We start from the raw sequence: 22411 nt of genomic DNA on the forward strand, positions 1-22411 counted from the left end.
CCGTTGCACTTTCTATGGCCCTACCTGGGCATTCCTAGGATGTGAAATTATGCTGTATGGTGATCATTTTTCCCACTATTTCTAGGGTAGCACAGTAAAAAAGAGAAGTAATATGATTTTGGTATGTCTACAGATTTTGGAAGATTTGGGTCTTTAAGTATCTGTTGATTTGTATTCACCTCATCTTCCTCACTCTTTAATTCATCTTTGCTAGACAGTAATCAAATGGGTCATACATTAAAAGTAACGATTGAGATCTAGAGTGACACATTTTGGGTAACAGGCTTTATGTGGTGTGACTGTGACAGAAGTCAATTGGCATTGACTACACTAGGCAGGCAGTCAAAGTTGCAGCATGTCTTACCTTTGCAACTGAGTAGGAACATTGTAAAATTGATTTTGTTGCAAAGTGCACTGATATTATCTGACAGTTATTTCAATGTATGTCTCGAAATCCTTTGAGCTCTGAACAAGTATCTATTTTAGTGATTTTAGAAATGGGTAATGAAAAAAGAAAAAGGAACTGGGAGGTTATAATTGAGCAAGACACCAACATTGATACAAATGACATCTGGCCTCAATTTCAGTTATTAAACATATTATGTCAAAGTATGTTTTAGAAAAAATTTACATCTAACTGAATTAATGTGAAGTTTGGTTTAGTAAGGAAATATAGAAAGGTTTGAAATGTAATATGGAGAAAATATTAGATCAGGGAATTCTCATCCTTCCTAGAGGAAACCAGAGAGATGAATTAGATTAAAGAGAAGACTGTTGGAAGAAGAGACATTGGGGCACAGAACAGAGATATTTCTTGATTGATCCAGAGAAATTCAAGTTTAATTCAAAGTGAACCAAGAATAGACACTAAATCTCGAGGAAAGACATAATTGATAGATAGCCTGACCAGGATGAAAAATGGATTGGAATTTATACGTGAATAAAATCTCAATATGCCACAGAAGCCTTGGAAGAAGTAAGTTCTAGTTCTCGACTATAAATGGTTGTGTGACTACCTAGATAAGTAGAATCATTAGAACCTGGTAAGATATGATCAAAGTGGCGCTGGTGATTCTTTATTCTATGTCTATATGCTGTTTATGACAATAGATTATAATCACCACTAGAACAGGCACTGAGTCTGTTTTGTGCACTGAATCTGCAATGCCTAGCATGGGAAAAAGTAAGAGCACAATAGACATTGTTAGATGTCTAAAATAAATGTTATTCTTATAATCACCTAATTTTTTTTCTTGGTTTGTTTGCTTTTTAATATTTCATGAGTCAGAATGTAGGAGACAAGAAGCTAGGATGTCCCCCAAGGGTCATAGCTATGAATTATTTGGGAATATCAAAATTTTAAAGAAACTGGTTATATTAGTATATATCATAATCTAATTAATAGATAATATAATATGTTATATTATTATTTATATAATTATTGGTTCTATTAATTATATCTGTTGAATATAGATTATGCTTTTGAATAGTAAATTATTACAATTAATCTTGGTCTTGTTTTGTAATTGCACCTGGTTTGGTCAGGGTAAATGAGGCATATCTTTCATAACCATTTACTGTAAGTTGTGGATAAACTGAAACCAGAGCTATCAGAGATTTAACTATGAAAACATTTATACTTTTTTTTTGGGAGGGGGTCATGATTTTATCTTTTTTATTTTTTACATCTTTATTAGAGTATAATTGCTTTACAATTTACTTCCATACTGTTCTCCATAGTGGCTGTACCAATTCACATTCCCACCAGCAGTGCAAGAGTGTTCCCTTTTCTCCACACCCTCTCCAGCATTTATTGTTTCTAGATTTTTTGATGATGGCCATTCTGACTGGTGTGAGATGATATCTCATTGTAGTTTTGATTTGCATTTCTCTAATGATTAATGATGTTGAGCATTCTTTCATGTGTTTGTTGGCAGTCTGTATATCTTCTTTGGAGAAATGTCTATTTAGGTCTTCTGCACATTTTTGGATTGGGTTGTTTGTTTTTTTGTTATTGAGCTGCTTATAAATTTTGGAGATTAATCCTTTGTCCATTGCTTCATTTGCAAATATTTTCTCCCATTCTGAGGGTTGTCTTTTGGTCTTGTTTATGGTTTCCTTTGCTGTGCAAAAGCTTTGAAGTTTCATTAGGTCCCATTTGTTTATTTTTGGAAAATATTTATACTTTGATACTGGTATAAAACAGCTTACTGTTAAACAGTGCTAATAATTGGAACATAACCCTTAAACTTTCTGAATACAGTTTTGCCTTTATAATGAAAAATCCGTATTTTTTCTTTCTAAAAATGTATATTTAATCATGTTTTTTTTCCCAAAGTGGAAAGGGGGGATAAATGAGAAGTTTGGGATTAACATATACACACTACTGTATATAAAATAGATAACAACAAGGACCTACTGTACAGCACAGGGAACTCTACTTAATACTCTGTAATAACCTATATGGGTAAAGAATCTGAAAAATAATGGATATATGTATATGTATAACTGAATCACTTTGCTGAACAGCTGAAACTAACACAATATTTTAAAGCAACTATACTCTAATATGAAGTAAAAATTAAATTTTAAAAAATGTGTATTTATTAAATTCTCCAGTGGAAAGACTTGCTAAAATATTTATTAGACAGGATGATGGGTTCCATTCCCTAAGACATTTTAGAAAAGCATGCAAATAACATAATGTCACCATTGTTCACCTTCTTCAGTGAATCTCAACTTCTCTCTTATGGTGACAAACATCATATTTTTGCATATGGACCCTGAGTGATAACGGACTTAGAGGAAGAAGGAACAGTCAGGGCTGGAGTTGTCTGTGACAAATGCTGAAAGGGAAAAACTCGAGAACCATCAGTGTGCACTTTTTACTTATCAGCCAGAACCTTTCAGGTTATCGACGATCATTAATGGAATTGATTATCAAGTGTTATGAAATTGCTAAATCAATGAACTACTACTTCACACTCTGATGTTGTCACAGTTCAGGGTAATGTGTAGTTTTACAATCCCGAAATGAACCATGGTAACATTTGTCATATAATCGGACCCTTTCCTAAATAATGATAAATTAAGTGAAGTAGCATTCAAAAATTGATCTAAACTAATTAAATCTATTTAAGGCAGCCATGGTTTAAGGATAAGTAAGAATCTTTGAAGACATCTTTTAAATGAATTTTATTACATTTATGCACTATTCCATGTTTTTAAAAACTGAGTAATTATTCAAGTATTACCAGATGCTGATGACTAAACCCTGATAGCATGGACACATGCAAAGATATGCATTCGATACTGCTTCCAATTTCGGAATAGGAATAAAAAGTCTGAGACATTGAAACCTACATTTTTGGCAGATAGAGTTGTGATCTCATCATATTTTCTTCTCTCAGCAGTAAACCTCTGTCACCTTTAAGATTTTACCAAACACACAAGCTAGTAAGTTAGCCTGTTGAAGTTTCATGGATGCTGGCAGAAGGCATGAGACTCCTGGGTCGTACACAAAGCACTCACTCATGCCTCAGCCAGCGGTATGAGCACCAGCATCTTTGTGTTGGTTCCGCATGGCCCCAAGTCCTGTGGAGTCGACGTGGAAGGCTCTCTCATGATGGATGCTGTGTATTCAGAAGGTCTGTGTCACAGCTGAGGAGCACTGAACTTGGAAAGTCTGCCACTTTTATAGTAAGCAGACTGCTATTTGTCTTGGAGGCATGTTACCTCATTCCTCAGGGTCCATCACTGCAAACACATTGCTGCTAAGCGGCTGAGGTAAAGCGTGCTCAGAGCCTAGAATTCTTGGCACGCTCAGCGGCAACGTGCAGTGTCCCTCAGGGCCACGGCATGTTGCCTCTCCCAACAACTTTTACACTAGACCCGGCCGAGAAACTGACTTGAGGACAGTAACAGCAAAGCCAGAGTGTCTTTATGTAAGTGCGGAAGCTTGCTCTAGTACTGATAAGACCACATAGAGACTCAACACCCTGGAATATAGGGCTTCTGGAATACAACCCAAACAAACGATAGGTATTGTTTTGCTTAAAAATAAAATTCATAAAACTCACATTAATTATATATTGGCCCTGAAGAAACAGAATGATATATATCTATGGTAAAAGCCTGTGTCTGCATAGATGATGAGTTTCTGTATGGCAGAAACTAGTTTCTACTCCTTTTTCCCATTGTGCTTTCCACAGTGTTAAATGGTACATAAGTGCTCAAAAGTATATTCATGTTGATTAAGTTTGTGTCTGTATTTCATGAGAGGAGGTGATACATCAGATACCATGATCCACCGCGCCCTGTTTCTGTTGCTGCTCAAAGGTGCAGCTCTTCCTGGCAGTTCCAGGTCACCGATATCTACTAGGCTCTGTGCATAGCAGGTGCTCTGACAGTGCTCCACCTCTATTCTGAATATAGTAATTCATCCTCTGGATGTAAAGGAGCCACATACGTAGGCAAGAGGTGTCTCACAGCCATCACGCAGTCATTTGCACCTTCATCCAGCAAATACTTATCGAGTGCCTGCCGTGTATCCTCTTTGATTACGCATGGAGTTCTGCTTGAAAAGTCTCATCAGTTATCCCAGGTTCTGCTGTCTTTTCTTTCCTGGCTTTGGCCATTGTGTTTTGCCAGAACTGGAATAGGTGTTCGCCAATGGCTGCTACTTTTGTGTGCAAATGGCAAGCCATGATTATTTGAGTAGAGAGAGACGAGCAAAATAGGTGTTAGGTCTTTCCCCCAGTTTTCCCTGGGGATAACTGATTCCCTGTCGTTCTTCTAATCCCTATTAGAAGATTTCCTGAAACTAAAACTGTGTTTTAGTTCTTTTAGCTTAAGTCTTTTACAGGAATAAAATATTGTCACTAATAAAAGAAGATATGATTATAATATTTACATGTTGCCGATGAAATAGAACAAAATACTACACCAATGAAGAATTGAAAAAAAAATGATCTCAAGGGATTGCCTCCTTGAGAGTCATAAGTGGAGCTATTTTTCTGCTTTGGGGATGAGCACCGTCCACAGACTCATATACAGTTATTCATAGAGCTCTTGGGTCTAGAGCAGGAAGCATGTGCAGTCTTTATGGGGTGTATTTCGGGATGTGCTACACGATGTTGGCAGCGTTTTCCCTGTTCCTATGTATACTAAATGTTGGTGTCATTCTTATTAAATCAGAACTGATGATGATGTGTCACATTCCCACAGGACAGCTGGCAGGTTGGGAGGTGGCATTTTGGAGAGTTACTCACTTTCTATAATAATTGTACTTGGCGTTGGCTGAGATCTCCTACGAAGGCGTTTGACACAACTGACCATTCCTCTTTCACCTCCTCTTCCTGTGGCTTCCCTGATTTTATGACACTTTATTAAGGGATTTCATTCCATCGCATTCTTCCCTGACTAACCCTTATTTATTTCTCTCACTGACCTGGTGTTCTCCTCTGTCTTCTAAATGTGTATGTTCCTCAAGGTTATTTGTTTTCTTTCTCTTGTCTCTAGACTCTCCTATCTAGAGATCTCATCTACTCCCTTAGAGTTAAATAGACAGATCTGCAGGTTACTCTCAAATTTTTATTTTTAATACTATGGAACTTTCTTGAACGTAAGATTTGCACTTACTTGTGATGAAGCTTCACCTAGTTGTCCTAAAAACACCTCAAATTTAACAAGTATCACAAGCACACCCATTATTTCTACCTCACACTTCATTCACTCAGCCTCAAAACCTAAGGTTAAATAGATAGCTAGTGAGAAGCAGCAGCATAGCACAGGGAGATCAGCTCGATGCTTTGTGACCACCTAGAGGGGTGGGATAGGGAGGGTGGGAGGGAGACACAAGAGGGAGGAGATATGGGGATATATGTATATGTAGAGCTGATTCACTTTGTTATACAGCAGAAACTAGCACACCATTGTAAAGCAATTATACTCCAGTGAAGATGTTAAAAAAATAAAAGATTAAAAAAAAAACCCTAGGCTTATCTTTGATTTGCACCACCACCCCACTTTTCAATTGCACTTCAAATCCAACTTAACAGCTTTATTGGCCTTTCGTCTGTAATAGCCACTGTATTCATCCCAAGCTTAGACTCTTTATTACTTGTACGTAACTTGCCATGTTGAACTCCCAACCTCACTGATTTAAACGCTGCTGTATCCCTTTCCCAGTCAGGGAATGAGAAATCCCACTGGGTTTTTAGAGGGTGCCTTTAACGTAGGGAATGAGCTGCAATGAGAGATGATACCTGCAAGAGGATGCTGCCACTCTGGGTGTTAGAGGAACGAAGGCAAGAGATTAGGTTTATCGGAACTGAGAAGCTCTCAGTGAGACCTCTCAGAGTTAGGGTTCAGATCTCTGAAAGGGCACGATGAGGCTGGTTCTCACCGTTTAGAAGAAGCTACTCACTGGGAGGAACAGCTGGTGTGGGAGAGAATGCCGCTGCTGCTGCGAGAAGCTGCCACTGGTGGCACGATGCTCACTGAACACCAACCAAACAGGAAGAAGGAAGCCCCTCCCCTGTCCTCTTGTTTTCCAGTCCCCCGCTAGTGCCTTCTTTTGGCATAATCTAAGCAGAATCCAGCTGGTAAAGGGGTCTGAGTAATTTCATATGTCAAACCCCAGGCAAAGCATTAGAGAACGGAGAATAAATGGTGGATTTGGAATTGAGAAACACTAGTTAAATAATCCCTATAGAACACGCCTTCAGTTACTCATCTTGCATGTACACTCCTTTACACATATCTGAACTCTCTCCACAGCAGTGAATACTTCATAGGTATACCTAGCAAGGAACTACTGTTCCTACAAGGGCTCTCTGAGCCTCCTCTGAACAATGGAAGACACAAGTTCCAACAATCACTCTATTTATCTCTGGGAGGTGCTAATTCCTTTTTTAGTTTATTCTTAATTGCAAAAAGTATCTTGTATCCTAAAGAATAAATTAAGTTAACCACAAAGATACAAACATACAAGCTAACTATGTGAAATCAGGAAGGAGGAAAAGAAAAGAAGTTAGTTATTACACATACATACATATATACATACATACACGGATATATTATACTATATATATCTCTATAGAAATATAAATATACACACATATATGTGTATGTGTATCTATCTATATAATGATAGAGAAAGAGAGAGAGAGGGAGAGAATACTTAATTGATACAGTTCTCATTTCTATAACCAGTGAGTTTAGATTCCTTTTTAACATCTCTTTTCTGTGACCCATCTGACATTACCTATCTTTTCCCTCAGCCATAATCTCTATAGGATTTTTTAAAAATCATTTTATAGGGTGACCCAAATCTTCCTTCCTGGTGGCTCTAAGTTCAGAAATCTTTACTGGGTTACCATAGTTTTCATTAACTCTTACTCTTGGGTGTGGAAATACTGAGAGGCGCCATAGGAATCCATTCTATGTCATGTCCATTTCTCACTGTCATCAGTGTGTAGTAACAACCCAATTTTCCTTAGTAATTGGGATGATACTCCAGCCACAGCAGTATCCCTCTTTTTGCCCTGTTAGTTCAGTGTTTGTGGAACTCAAAATGGCCAGGTAGCATTCTTAACTTACAGTAAATGTAACTATTTTTGTGTTCTCTGGTGCAAACCTGGCCCTCCTGGGTACTAAGACATCCAAACCAGCAGAGCCCAATGTTGGGAAAATGGAAGCGAACATTCCATGAGTGGGTTACTAGGTGTAATAGTGAAAGTAGCCACTCCCACTTCCATCTCTTGATTCTGCACATGTGTTTTCTGGCTCTTGCAGAGCACGTACAGGAGCTCCTTCAAAGAGTGCCTCAGGCTTTCTGAACATTATCACCAACTAGCACCACACTAAGCCTTCACTAGGGCCAGTCACCATTACATCATGCCAGCTGCTTCTGGGTGATGGGAGACTTAATAATAATAGAAAAGTCAATGGACATAGTTCATTGCCATACTTCGTTTGCAGTGACGTGAGTTCACTATTCAGAAGCAACGTGTGTAAGCACCATACAGTGACTAGGACATTCTATAAATCTGTGGATAGTGATGCTGTTAGAAACACAGTAGTGGACAGGAAAGACATTTTGGAGACCATGAATTGATTTCAATTCAAAGCCAATAATTTCCAGCAGAAGTGTATATTTCCCTTACCCCAGTCATCCTATTAGATGGTACAGGACACTTCAGAGAGCCTTGGAGGAATATTCATTGTCATTGCATAAAGAAGCATCTGTAGCTTTCTTAGAAGCTTTATAGCTAGTGCCTTAGATGATCACGTCCTTGCCATACTTGCCTATGATGGTAAGAATGATGGTGACAAGGACTGTGTGATCAAATGGATGGAGTGCTTTGAGAAGGAAAATCACAAGCTCAGGATGTGTTCAAAAGACCAGAGAACTTCTGTGTTGATGTAAAAGACTAAAAGAAGATTTTTTGTGTTTTTTTTTTCCCCTTGAAGCTGTAGGGCTGACTTACAGAAAATCAAATCTAAAATCATATAGAATTACAACAGGTTATAGAATTACAACTAAGTTCACAGACTCAAGTCTTTATGTGAAAATTAGAGCATTGATTGGGAAGACACTGGACTCCGAAACTTGAAGGAGATCAAATAGGTGGATTCAGACAAAGCTGATGGTGAGCTCCCAAATCTCTCTGATGTCTCCCTGCCAGTGGCAGCAGCCCTTCTCGCTTCTCTGCCTCGCTTGCTTGAAGAAACGGTTACTATGGGTTCCTTAGAGGGGCAAAATAAACTGGTTCTAGGAGTGCCAAAAGAAGCCAGAGCTGGAAACAACAGCTGCCTCTATGACAAAGAATTACTCCTGGGACACTTCTGTTCATGTGATATTGCTGACACAAACAGCAAGCCAAGACAATGGGAACGAGGAGGTCTCTCTCCATCCTTCTCCTGCATGCCAAACTCCCCTATATGCCCCTACAGACAGGATCTAACAAAAGCCAGCCTGCAAAGTGGTCTGGGAAATGTAGTTTTCTGAGCTGCATCCCCAGCATCAAGAGCAGCGTGTAGAAGGGCGAGTTAGAAGTTGAGAAAAAAAATGGCCAAATGCCTGACAGCCCTGCCCAACCTTCAAGGAACAGCATAGGCTGGAAGCTCATCCACAGCACTTCCCCTGATCGCCCCAGTCCCCTTGGTTTAAAATCCTATAGACTTTGTTCCAATTTCAGGATCGCTGGTCACATCCTGCCATGCTTTGGGGTAATGAACATCCACATTTTCTTATAACTGATAGAGTGCCTTCCCTTTCTTCCAGAGGATGCATTCTAAGAGCAAAGAGAGCTTTCTGTCTGGCTCTACCAGTGTACATGGCAACTTTGTAAAGGAAATATTCTTTGACATTATACTTACTGAAGTAGGAAATCTCCCTCACTTTCTGCCATAGTGTCTGTCTGGTTAATTTGGTTCACTTTCCTTTGCTTATTCTGTTACCAAAATAGGCACATTTCATAGGCACGTTCTCTTGGTCACAAATGCATTAGATGAACTGTGGATGGAATAAAATTATTACTTTGATTGGAAAAGCAGCCCTGTGTGTGCTCTAGACTGGCAGTATGACAAGACGAGCATCATCCTGGTGTTCAAAGGACAGGGCATCTCTATGGGCGTGATGCTAATGCAAAGTGCTAACAGAATCGTAGGGTTTTTTTGTTTGTTTTTGCTGTAAGGCACTGATTGCCTCATAAATGAAAATAAAAATTAAATACCCTAGTGGATGTGGTTGGTTTTATTTGCTTTTAAAGGGCACATGTCAATGCTCTTGTTTTTTGTCATTTATCATTGGCCATTCCAAGGTTAGGGCCCCAGAGTGTACTACCTTTACTTAGCATTTACTTGGGAACCACAATGCCGTTTACAGCTGCCATCTGTTTACAAAAGTGAAGTAAATACACTTGTACATAATTAATAGTGAAAATGAGGTGAAGTGTTTAATTTAAAAAATGCAGTATGCTCCAATCTGAAATGTTTGCTACTTTCTAATGGGCACATACAGATTTTTATAATTTGAAGTATAAATGAAAATGTTTATTTTTAAAGAACTTTTGATTTCCATCATTTGACATCAGACTGGAAAACATTCTCTGTAGCATTTTCTCTAGCAAAGTTAAATATAGTATGATTCCTTACCCTTAGGTGAGGAATTATCCCTCCATTGAAGTGAGTTTTTGTTATGCTTACACAGGAATGGCATTGTTCTGTTCACGCGCAACTGTGTGTTTCCACTGCATGGAGAGAGGTTAATGGCTCTTAAACTGGTCCCTTCAGCCCTGCACTTGTGTGTCAGCCTGGGTACAGAAACGATGGAGTCTGTGTTGGGATTCCTCTCTGAAGCCCTTGTTCAGACTGACCCACGTGAGTGTGAATGGTTAAAGCTGCAAATGAGATAGAAATCAGAAAGTTCTCACATAATCTCAGGAGCTGTTCCAGGGCTGGGGAGGGCATGGCAGATACAGGGTGATCTCTTTAGGGACACAGTTCATAGATTCACCCCAGTTCCCCCATCTGTTGAGGGAGACTTGGCTCAGAAGTGCACAGGCCTTTCTCGCAGTCTCTGTTCAGTTTTATTTTTCCTGTAAGCCATACGCCTTGGCTGTAGTGTGCCTGTCGGTAGGACACTGAACCCTAGGTAAATGACGATGCCTACGAGATGGCACGCTTGTGTCAGGCTGCTGGGTAGCTCCTCCTGAATATAACTCTTACTTGAAGTCACATGACTTTCTAGAATAGCCTGATGCAAAACCATTTATGTGTCAACGTAGAGATTTAAAATCATTCTCCATTATGTATTTTAAGCCCCACCTTCTCTCCCTTTCTACTTTAAGAAACATTTTCTTTGCCTGCTTTGTGTTTATGATTTAAAGTAGTTTTTATGTCATCATGAATTATAACTGCTTTCCCTCAGTGATTTACATTTTTATATATTACTCAGAAACTATCCTATGTGGTTTAATGAAATATACTTCATGGACTGAAACTGCCTTCTAGCCTGTTGTTATGAACTTCAGAATGGATACTGCCACTTGGTTCCTTAAAATCTTTTGATGCCTTCCCAATGTATGCAGAATAAAATCCGCATCCCTTGATTTGCTATTCTTTGATCTGTGCAGTCTGATATAGTTTTATTTTCCAACACTGGCCCACATTTCAGGTGTATCACACTACTCAGAGCTCCCCTATTTTCTCCACCCCTCTAAAGCTCCTTCACTGCCTGTGCACGTCTCTGCAATTTCACTTATATTAATCCACCACGGTTCTATATGTCCTAGTCTCTGCCTGGCTAGACTGTGAGCACCTTACATGGGGCTATTTGTTTAATCTCTGGATCTGCAAGGATTTATGGTCCTTCTGGGCGCACAGCACATACTCAATCTCCATATGTGGAATAAGTATACACATGAACTTGTGAACAGCCTGTGCCCCACGCCCTTCAGACATCATAAATAGTTAACAGAATGGATTGTATCAGATCGAAGAGGATATGACAGAGAGAACCTGTGAGACAAGGGCTTAAGCCACCTGCTTTTTCTTACATACACCTCCATGGTCTCTTCTGTTTCCTAACGAGCTACTTCCTGACAGAATCATGATGCAGAAATTGATCAATAATTGAAACACACATCTGGCACTAAGAAAGTGAGATTTGAAGCACCCAAGTAGGAATTGTTTACATGCTGTGATCAATGGATTGCTCATGAATTTTTCCATGGATTCAATTAAATAAGTTACGGACTACCAGATCCTTATTTGGCCTGCAGTTTATTAATCAAATTATGCTACTTAGAATGGATTAAAAGCCTGTTAAATCAAGTGAATTGAAATACTTGGTGATTAGTCAATCAATATTCTGTATCTATAACCCCCACTCAAGGGTAACGTCAGTCATGACAATTTGCTAAAGGACAAATTTCATCTACAGTTCAGGAGAGGTTCTTATTTTTCTAAATTCCTCTTTATATCTTTTAAAACATAGAGTGGGCAGTGGCCCTGTAAACTGTGAAGTTGTTTTTCATAGAGACAGGAAGTAAAAGTATCTCTTAAATCTCAGTGGCAAAAAGATTCTGTGGAGAGTGCATGTATCTCATACTCCAAGATAAACAGATTATCACTCGAATAACTCTCCTTAGCTAGTGCTGTTGATACATGTAGTACCAGAGCATTTTTGATTTTAGCGAGATTACCCGCAGTGAAAGCTGGGAAGTAGGGTATCTTCCTAAGACCACTATTATCTCATTTCAGAAGCCATCTTCTCCCTCCTGAGGCTTCTGCCAGCTGCTGTTTCCATGGGTTTGTATGATGCTCTGACCACTCAAGTCCCCTGCTTTGGATAAATCTCATTACAAATGTCCCTGTGTTTCTACCTCTCAAAGTCTCTCTCAACTAATGCTTGGAAAATATTCAAAAATCTCCTTTAAATTGTTTATAATGACTAACGTGTTCATTACCAATCCTGAGGTATTTTAAAGAGTCCAATACTTTAAGCAAAATAAACATTTAAAATTGACTTTTAATCATAAATCAAAAATTAGTGATTAAAATTGTACACATATTCTGGCACACACACACACACACACACACACACACGTATATAAAACTCATATGCTGTCTTGAATCATGTTATGCACATACTACACACCCTCTCCCTCCATTGACCACAGTGAGTGTGTTCATTTTTAGATGGGGAGTAATTTAACTGATGTGAGATGCTTAAGACGATTCCCTTTTCATCTTGTTTAATACATAAATTCTGATAAATGGCATCCTGGATCATAATGTTGACTTTACGGGAAGGTAAAGGAGACATTACCTTCTAATGAAAAATCATAATTTGCTTGATAATCATTTACACTTGACTGCCTTTTATAATGTTGAACAGAATGTAATCATGCTTGATGACCTTTAAGCATGCTTTTAAATTGGGTATTTCTAAACATAGTCTCTGCTCAGTAGAGACATGGTATTTCATATGGCTTAGTACATGGAAATGGTCAGGTACACAAGGCATAATTTAATCCTATGCTTTTATAGGAAGATGTCAGATTATTATCCTCAAATTCTGTGGGATTTACATTAACTCTAAGCCTATTGGAACATATTGTACTTATTTTAAACCATGAAATCAGTTAGTCAGTTCTCAAGAGATAGATATACCCAGGATATCATCTTAAGTGCAATGAAAGACCTAATACCTATCCTCAAGGTGCTTACAATTCAGATGGGAGGGACACAGATCCAAAGCAGACTTTATATTTTAGTGATGACAAGGACTTCCAGAAGACACTGTGTTGGGCCAAACAAGGCAAAAGTAAACTTAAATTCCTTTGTGGCTGAAAATTGTTCTGCCTCTTTTTAATATGTAGTGTATGAGTGAGAATCTTCAAAAATGGTATGAAAAAATTAGGTATCATTTAAGAAAAGCATTCTAGTAAGTAAATAGATGTGAATACTGTATAAAGTTTCTCTGTTTCATGGTGAATCTCCTCCAAAAAAAATTAGACTGGGATATCATTTTCCACATGAAGCAATTTGGTCTATAAGAATGTCACCACAATATTTAGCATAAAGTTGAATTTATAAATGGATTTTGAATGTTAACTGCAATTTGATGGATGCAAATATCATTCAGGTTTTCACATCACCTATTCAAATTTTCCAACATGGAAATATGCTGTTAGTACAATATGTTGGAAGATAAAGTATTGAGGGTGTTAAATTGAGATAAACAATTTGGCTTAAAAATCAGAAAATTGGCTTAGACTCACAGGTCTCTGATAATGTCTTGGCTACTAATGTGAATGACTTTAAAAGCTCATTTTGACTCTGTATTGGGAACACAGTTTCTGCTTTCAGACACATTGGAAAGAAACTGGATTCAACAGTTGGCAGTAGAATTCTATTGAGGTTATGAAAGTGAGACTATGAGGCACCAGTGCAACTGGCTAAAATGTGAAAACTCCAATTGCCCAGATGCTTTGCATACTGAAAAGCAATTCCTTTAATTCAATCAACAGAAATTTCTGGTTGTTTTTCTTCCTTTTCTCTCTCTAGCAAAAACATTTTTTTTTTTTAATTGTAAAACTGTAGAGAAGTTGAAAGACTAGTACAACAAGCACCATATTTCCCTTGATTTCTTTCTATTTTAACAAATTTACTTCTTTCTCACACATACTTAACCTAACCCCTGCATATATCTCACACCCAAATCCACACATAAACATGAGATAAATTACATATGTGTATGAGTGTATACGTGTAAGTATATGTATATTTTTATTGATTTATTTGTAAGTTGCAGATGTCATACCATTTTTCTTCTAATATCTCAGCAGGTATGTCTAAAATCTACAGCCACGCCATCTCATACATCATGCCATTACTATAATATCCAAGAAATTTAACATTAATTTAATGATATTATTTAATATGCAGCCCATGAGCATATAACCACATTTGTCCCCCAAATGCCCTTTATGGCTGTTGTGTTTTCATATTCCAGGTTGAGGCAAGGATCACACTTGGTTATCTTGTCATGTTAAGCCATGTCATATTCCTGGAGTCTCCAATGTAATACAACTTTCTGCCATTTTTTGATTTTTACCACCCCTGAAATGTTTAAGACTTCGGGACAGTTGTCTATTGGAATGTCCCACAATCTGGATTTCTCCTGAAGTTTTTCCTCATGATCCTATCATGTTAAATGTAAATAGCAAGAGTATTTCCTAGATGGTGTGTAATTCACCTTGCATCACATCAGCAGGCACATGTCTATTCATCTCACGATACTTGCGATGCTGGGTTTCATCATTTGGGGAAGTGAAGTCTATCAGATCCCTCCCTTGTGAAGGCAGCCTTTCCCCTTGTAATTAGCAAATAAAATGTGGCGGGGAGTGCTACTCTGAGGTCATGTGAATATCTTGTGCCCCAACAGTTTTATTTTAAGGATCCATTGATATTCTTGTCCAAATCAGTGTTGCATTTGTAGTTGGAAAAAACAGAGAGAGACATAATCCTATCATTATTTTTACAGTTACTATTTCACATTCTTCTTTAAAGAGAAAGGTAGCCAACGGCAGTCTGCTAAGCCAGCCTCTACACAGTTTTGATATGTACCCGTAAGTCTTTGAGCACTTCCTTGTTTTAGCACAAGATGTTCCAGGCTCATCTTAGATTTTCAGTGTCCTAGAATATGGCTGTTAGGTGTACACATTACTACAGATGTCTTTGCTTCTAGATTGTTTCAGTATATAACAGTACACTCATATGTGTAGTATGCATGTGTGCATTCATGAGTTCTTCCAGATAATGCCAATTCAAATCCAACACCATGGAATTCTCCATCACCTTTGCCCATTCAGTATTTCATACCTATCCTCTCCCACAGTGAGAAACCACATTACTAGAAACATCAATATATTATTTCATTTATTATTTTATTCCACAGTACACACAATTGAGTTGCAAAATTACTAAACCCAAACCAGTACCAACCACAAAGTTAAGAACAGATTTCAACATATTGTTAGATAAAATTCAAGGATTTATGTTAAAATTTCTAGACAGTATTTGGCAAGTGATTCATAGTACATAATTGGTATATGATGTTAATTGAATTTGACAAGGGAAACAATGCTTGATTTCAGTGTGGTGATATTGTATAAGCTTCAGATCTTGAGTAATGTCCAATCTAAACTTATAACAGCAGCACAGAGGAACACAGTGTGACTCATGAACAGCTGAGAAGGCAGTAAACAAAGGAAAAAACAATCTTTATATGAGGGCTTTTTGGATATTGGAAAGTATTTGATGGATAGCATCTGTAGAGAGGAATAAACCTAGCCAAGGCAGCCCCCTGTGCTAATATTTCAGACTATAAATAATAAATAGGCGGGTTCTAACTTTAACTTCTAGTTTCTCTCTAAGGGTTAGTAAAACCGAACAAGGAAACAGCCTCTTTGGTGAGTCTAATGGAATCAACTCTTATTTTCTGCAGTCTCTAGCTCTCCCTTTGTTGTCCAGAGTCTTAGGAGCCATAGCTGGTCCCCTGTGCCGTTCTCGCCCCTATGGTTCTACCCAGGACTGCCTTGTGGCCTCACTCATTGCATCTTGTAAAAATCCTGAATTTCTGCATATGCAGGCTTTCATCTTATGCTATTGCTAAGGCCGGTCGTGTTTTCCAATGAACTCTTTAAAGTATCTATTTCCTGAGCCTGGCTTTTGCTTCTGTTTGTGTGTTTTCATAGCTTTGCAATTCTTTTCTGCCCTAGTACTGTACTTATTGAGTTTTGTCCCTGCCATGATGGTGGACTATATCTAGTCTTAATGCTGGATCGTAATGTGAAGTCTTCCTAGTCACTGTGCCTAAGTTTGTTTGTTTGTTTTAATTGAAGTATAGTTGATTTAGTGTCTAGGTGTACAGCAAAGTGATTCAGTTATACCTATATTTTTTTCAGATTCTTTTCCATTATAGGTTATTATAAGATACTGAATATAGTTCCCTGTGCTATACCGTAGGTCCTTGTGGTTTATCTACTTTATGCATAGCAGTGCCTGAGTTTTTAAAAGTCCCCATAGTGCTGAAAAGTGACCTTCATGCCCCTTCCTGTGTCACTGCGTTAACTATCCTGCCTGGCTACTTTGGCTTAAATTTAATCCCTTTTACACCCACAATTCAATTACCTTTTTAATATTACATACATGGTAGTTAGCAGTCTTTAAAATCCATTGTAATTATATATTTTAAATATTCTGATTTGAGTTCCTGCTACATTCTGGCTTTTGTTATTATTGTTACCATGGTTGGTAGGAAACATTGACATTTCATTAAATGTGTGTTTGGCTAAGAAAAGGGTTGACAAACCAGTCTCTGATTTGGAACTTAAATGCTATGGGGTTTCAACTTTGAATAAGACTACAGAACAATGTCTTCTTTGAAAACAACTGGGAAGAGACAATGGGAAATGTTTACCTAGGAAAAGTTGGACAGTGCCCTTAGGATCAGGGATTTGCCGCCCTTAGTAGACACCCACATCTTGGCAGTTTTGCCAATAACTTTACACACAACTGTGACTAAAGGCTGGTTTCTAGCAACAAGAAAAAAGAAAATATGAGTATTGGATTGAGGGTACCTTACAAATGTAACAGCAGCTGTTTACAAAGGCCTGTGCCTCTCCTAGTCAGCATTATACAGTGGATGACCCAGCCATGCTTTACTCTGTAACATTGTAAGTTCCTCTGTCCTCTCATACTTAGTATCTGATTTATAAAATAATCACTATGTGGTGCAACATTTTATTTTTAAGCAAAGAATCTCCATGCCCACTATAGATCCACATCTGAAACACCTGTGTCTCAATCCTCGGGGGAAAGTTAGATATACACAAAGGAAAAAAGGTGGTGATCCCAGGCATGGAGCTATATGGAGTGCTTTTCCTTTCTGTGAACTTTTAAAACATATATATGCTGCCCAGATTTTATCTTGTGCAGGTCTCCCATGATTTGTGCAAAGTTCCAGAAGAAATTAGGGTGGAATGCTGAACTCCTCCTAAGTAAAATGAAGACGTAAATGAAGGAAGCCTATTATTAAAAAATGCTTTTTTAAATAGATTTTAATAGAGTTGAAAATGTTTAGAGTCTTTCAAACTTTAGTTGTATTAACGTTTAAAATGCCTTTCATTATAGAAATAATACATGCTTTCTTACTTTCTTCAAAAAATGAAAAAAAATCTCTCTCTCATGCTTCAGTTCTATACCCCAGAGGTAGCCACTTTTAAACATTTTAAAAATATATTTCCTTTGGAGATTATCACCATCAAGGAACTGTGCATGGACTTACGAACTTTAAAATATGCCTATTTTCTCCCCATCTCAAACGATTATAATTTAGCACACCGACTCTATGTCATGCCTCTTCACCCACCCCATTCCCGTTGTTTATCCAACCGTCAACAATATTTATTGGGAGCTTCTAGAGACAGGAAACCACCGTGGTCTCTGCCTTGTTGGAACTTTCATCATGTTAAGCCAGATAATAGCCGACCTTCAGTTCTTCCATAAATAAAAAAGGGCATTATTACTTTGAATAACATACTTTAACCTTTATTTATCCAACAAAATTAGACAATATCCATCACCTAAATATTCTCTAGAAGAAGGGAATTAATTTGTCCACTTTGTTTACTACTTCTCTTTTTTCCCCTCCCCCTAAATTCAGTCAGCCACTATGAACATCATTATGGTTACACTGACAACATTTATGAGATTGGTATCATGTTCCCTAACCATAGTGAAGTTTTCCACGTTTTGCTGATAAGTTGGTCTTTTAAAAAATGTAAAACAAGCAAACTTTAATTACCTCATATCAACCATGTCATACGATTGGATCCATGAAGAAATTATATTCTCATTATATTCTCAATTGTACCAGTCAATAATGTTCCAAACATGAAAGTCAATAAAAGATACGAATTACTAAAAATTCTGTCATAGTTTAGATTGTTTCACACTTGATTTATAGTCATGCCTGTATTTTACCACTTTCTGTTTTTCTCAGAGAAGTTGACTTTCATTTTTCTTATTGATGAAAGAAACATCTGACTTCATATTGTGATTAAGAATTCTTTTTTATTAAACACAGAATTTGTGTCACTGAATATGCTTTCTCCTTGAGGACATCTTCATGAAGTAATTGGATTTCCTGTTCTAATTCATACCTGTTACTTTTTATAGATTCTTCTGTTAATTCCATTGTTTGGTTTATTTTGTTGCCTATGTTTTCCACTTTTTTGAATTTTTTAAAAATGTTTTGCTGAGTACATCTTTGGGTAATGATTTAATTTTTCTACTATGATGATTAGTTTTGTGCATCAACTTCACTAGGCTAAGAGATGCCCAGATAGCTGGTAAAACATTATTTCTGGGTGTGTCTGTGAGGTGTTTCTGGAAAATATTAACATTTGAATCAGTAGACTGAGTAAAGAAGATCACCCTCATCAATACAGTTGGGCATCATTCAGTCTGTTGAGGGCAGGAGAAGATGGGTGTCCCAGGTCAGACAGTGAGCAAATTTGCCCTTCCTCTACTTAATAGAAGAATCGTGTTACTTCTTAATTTAGCTTCCATTAAAGAAAAACAAACAAACAAAATCTTTGTTTTTATTCCAATCTCTTCATCTTTTTCCTCCATATTCTGGACATTTTCATGACTTTCTCTCTTAGATCCTTATCACTGGAAGAGTGGAAATGGAGCAGCAAATGTTACCTGGGAGCTTGTCAGAAATTCAGAATCTCAGATTCCACCCCAGACCTGTTGATTGAGACTCTGCATTTTAACACCTCCTGATCATTCATGTGCACATTAGAGTTTGAGAAGCACTGGTCCCTTGACTCATTCTTTTCTGTTCACTCTATTGAACCGTCCTTCTATTAATGTGGTTATTTCTGTCATATTTTTAATTTCCAGCAACTATTTCTTATTCTCTTATTGCTTTCTTTGCACTCCAACAATTTTTGTAAAGCTTTCTCTTCCATTGCTAAGTACACAAATCACATTTTTAATTTTTCTAATTAAAAAAAATTAATTGAAGTATAGTTGATTTATTGGGTTGGCCAAAAATTTCTTCCCAGTTTTTCTGTAATATCTTACGGAGAACTCCAAACGAACTCTTAGGCCAACCCAATACAATGTTGTGTTAGTTTCAGGTGTACAGCAAAGTGATTCAGTTATATATATAATTCATATGTTGAATTACACTGATGAGTATTTTTCAGATGATGAACCTTCCTTACATCCTTGAGATAAAGCCTACTCGATGATAATATATTATTCTAAATGAGGATTTTCACATATATTTTCATAGTGGAATACAGTTATACTTCTGTTTTCTTTATTATTCCTGTTTTGTTTTGAAATTAATACATGAACTCGGCAGTTTCTTTCTTTTTCTTTTTCTTTTTGGAGAGTATAAATAAATTTAAATATTCCTTGAGAATTTGATGGAGTTCTGTTATAAAAACCCTCTGAGCTTGTTTTAAAAACCCATTTCTTTTTATTTAATACATACACATTTTTATTTAAATTATCTATTTTTTTATTGTACTAATTTTGGCATTTTATATTTTTTCCAGGAATTTGTCCATGTTGTCTAGGATTTCAGACACATTAGACAATAGTTGTTCCATAAACTCTCTTTGTCTTTGTCTATAATTATTTCTCACTTGAGTTCTGATTCTAATTTTGTTTAATTTTGTGTCTTTAGTCATACCAAAGGTTTTTCTACTTTGTAAATCTTTGCAGAATTTCCATTTTTGATATTAAGCTTTTCTATTTTTAAATTTTTTATTTATTGATTTACTTCCTGTAGTATTTTCTTCTTTTGACAAAACCTGTTTGCAGGGTCATATAGCCAGGTTTATCTCTTCTAGACTACATTAAAAACTGAGACTAAATGACACTATTCAAGATCAAATGGCTTCTAAGTCCAAACCTGAGAAATCTTCAACCCACACGTTGTAGCCGCAGGGTTTAGCTTAAAGCAGAAGGGGGTCTGGCGATAGGGGCTGATTGATGTAGAAGGAGGAGCATTATGTTGTTTCCATGTAGAAAATGTCTAAATTCAATCTCTGTGACTCCTGTGGACAGATCTAGGATGAACGTGTGTAAATTACCAAATGACTAATTTTGGCTCGATATAAGGGATTCATTTCTAATGATTAATGCCTGTAAAGGATATGGACCTACAGTAAAATCTTAAATCCACATTCCAAGTGTGGAAATGGAGACAGATTAGCTCCCTGCTAAGGGATGTTGTAAGAGAAATTCTTTGGTATCAAATACAGGTGGGATGAGCTAGATGTTGCAGTCTGTCTTCTGACACTGAGGTGCTGTGAGCTGGCTTACACTGCTGAATTGACTAAGAAGGTGAAGCGACAAAGTAGAAAACTGTGTAGTTTTAGTTGAGTCAAGACAATGTGCTGCCTTTAAGAGTTTTTGAAGTTTGTGGTGTGTACTATATTCAAGGCTGCACACGGCTCCCTGTTTACCTGTTATCGACTGAAACTGTACTTGTAGGGAAGCTGATGCCCTGCTGAATCTAGAAATTGGCTGGATATGGGAGCTACTGGAGAACGGAAGATTGCCTTGCATACGTTTCAGCATATCAAATGAAGGGAGAAAATAACTCTCAGTTACTCCTATTTAAAATGTTTTATACTGTTATCTACATGAGAAAAATGTCCAAATGTCACCCTAATCTTACATAAGCTAATCTTCCTCTGCTCTTTGGTGCCATGAATTAAGAAGCTAGCAAGCCAGAAAATATAATCTATAATGAACTAGTGGTAAATTTGTTATCTGTTGAAGATACAGGGAATTTTTCTCTTCTTTTCTCATTAATCAGAAGCAAACAACACAGAAAAGTATAAAAATAAGCCTACCAAGAATTTGAGCTGCTGGCTTATGTAGAGGCTGTCGGTGTCATAAGTGAGAGGGCTGGCGACGTGTAAATAAGTAGTTTTCTAGGTAGAGGATTCTGTTTAAACATGTATCTCCATAGTGACATCCAACAGAGATATGTTAAAATAAATAAAAGACAGATTTGATTCTAAGGAATATAATGTGATAAACACAAGGCAGGCAGATCGAATGTGTGCTATGCTATTTTTGCTAAACCGATCATTTGTATGACTTTAAATCTATGGCCCACCAATCTGCTCTTAGCCCATGGATCATCTGCCCATTGCATACAAGCCATTTATCCTGAGAAAAGATATGTGCTTTGAAGTCTTCATCTGGCACTCATGTGATTACTGTTTCCTTTATAATTAAAAAGTCACCGACTGGGAACCTTCTGATTTTATAGTCTTGGTAAGTTTGTTCTTTCAGTGCTGGGAGTGTCTGCTACATTATTTTTAGTCGAAAATATTAGTGCTGTAAATAAAGTGTTTATATATGTTCAAGGTATGGTGCAAATCTTGATTTGTATTGCTATCTTTATTCTAGAAATCTAATTAAAGCAAGCAGAAATAAGTGACATATAGTTAATTTGAGAAGGAGTCTTTTTTAAAAAATAAATTTCCTGTTGAGATTTACCTGTGGTGTTGCTGGCATGAGGCAAGATTCTAAATATAAATAATGCTGGGGCCAAAAGGAAGGCAAAAATTGCCAAGAAGATTTTTTCAGTGAATCTTTTTGTATGTCTTTGTAAATAGAAACTGAGACTACCTTTGAAACCCTATTACTTTTCATTAAGAAAAAAATGGGGCAAAGACGGTCTCTAGCCTACCCCTGGGTCCGTGCCCAGGTGGTGCGCCACGTTGCCACTGCTTTCCCAGTGATGCCCGGAGAAGCCACCGTTACTCAGGGGCTTGGGCTCCCATCCTGTGTG

General features: G+C 37.3%; 1 protein-coding gene across 15 annotated transcripts in view; it reads left to right on the forward strand.

The window, feature by feature from the left end:
* LOC101286051 (1-acyl-sn-glycerol-3-phosphate acyltransferase delta) overlaps positions 1–22411 on the forward strand; it is a 1414616-nt gene that overhangs the window by 587469 nt on the left and 804736 nt on the right. The window contains exon 1 of one of the 15 annotated variants that reach the window (XM_049695225.1): positions 10284–10386. The exons of the other annotated variants lie outside the window; for them this stretch is intronic. The gene's annotated coding sequence lies outside the window, so the exon portion shown is untranslated. Of the gene's footprint in view, positions 1–10283; positions 10387–22411 lie in introns of those variants that run through there. 15 annotated transcript variants of the gene reach the window in all.

Source organism: Orcinus orca, chromosome 12 (assembly GCF_937001465.1).
Source record: "Orcinus orca chromosome 12, mOrcOrc1.1, whole genome shotgun sequence".
In the NCBI taxonomy this organism is placed as follows: Eukaryota; Metazoa; Chordata; class Mammalia; order Artiodactyla; family Delphinidae; genus Orcinus; species Orcinus orca.